Source organism: Microtus ochrogaster, linkage group LG4 (genome assembly GCF_000317375.1).
Source record: "Microtus ochrogaster isolate Prairie Vole_2 linkage group LG4, MicOch1.0, whole genome shotgun sequence".
Taxonomy (NCBI): Eukaryota; Metazoa; Chordata; class Mammalia; order Rodentia; family Cricetidae; genus Microtus; species Microtus ochrogaster.
Genome location: NC_022030.1, coordinates 43,558,274 through 43,559,197, shown reverse-complemented (window position 1 = coordinate 43,559,197; position 924 = coordinate 43,558,274).

Below are 924 nucleotides of genomic sequence, written 5' to 3'. Positions count from 1 at the left end.
GGTGGGGCTTGTCTCTTAAAGAGATGGGACAGACCATTACAGATTGCAAGTTCAATGATAGCCTGGGTTACATACGACATAAATTTTAAGACCAGCCTGGCAAGATCTTGGCATAGCAAGACCTGGTCTTAAAATAAATAAGTAAGCAAGTAAATAAATAAATATTCATGCTATTGTACTCAGTGATGTGAAGGCCTCTGTTCTGGTTCTTCTGTCTGTTTTTAATTTATCAATATAGTTTTCTCCCTGAGGAGCTCCGATGACCATTGTGTATAGGAACACACATCCTTATTTTCTCACTCGATGTAGGGACTCGGGCTGGCTTCCTATGAGACTGAGGAAACACCTTCTTCTCTCTGGGGCCTGAACTTTTCTTCACAGATTTCCGAATGCAGGTTCATCCAGTCCCAGTAAACACAGGCATACTTCATAGGATGGGGAAATGGCTCATTTGGTTATCTCCACTATGCAAGTACAAGGACCTGAGTTCAGATGCCCATTACCAAGTATCTGCAACTCCAGTACTGGAGGCTCAGGGCAGAGAAGGTGGATCCCCAACATCACTGGCCAGCCACTCAAAGAGCTCTAGTTGCTACTGGCTCCAAACATAAGGTGTTGCACCAGGTGGGGTCGCACACACTTTTAATCCCAGTCTGGAGGCAGAGGCAGGTTGATCTTTGAGTTTCAAGTTTCCCATCTCTTGGAAGGCAGAGGTAGGCACCTCTGTGAGATTGAAGCCAGCCTAGTTTAAATAGCAGCTCCTAGACCAGCCAGAGCATGAGGCCCCTAGAGTGACTCCATCAAGCTACACTGCTCGCAGCCACTGAGCATCAGGGTCCCCACCTCAGTGTGACCGGGCAGACTTACGGGGGCCATCTGAGTACTCAGATTCCACAACTCCATTTATTTATTTATTTATTTATT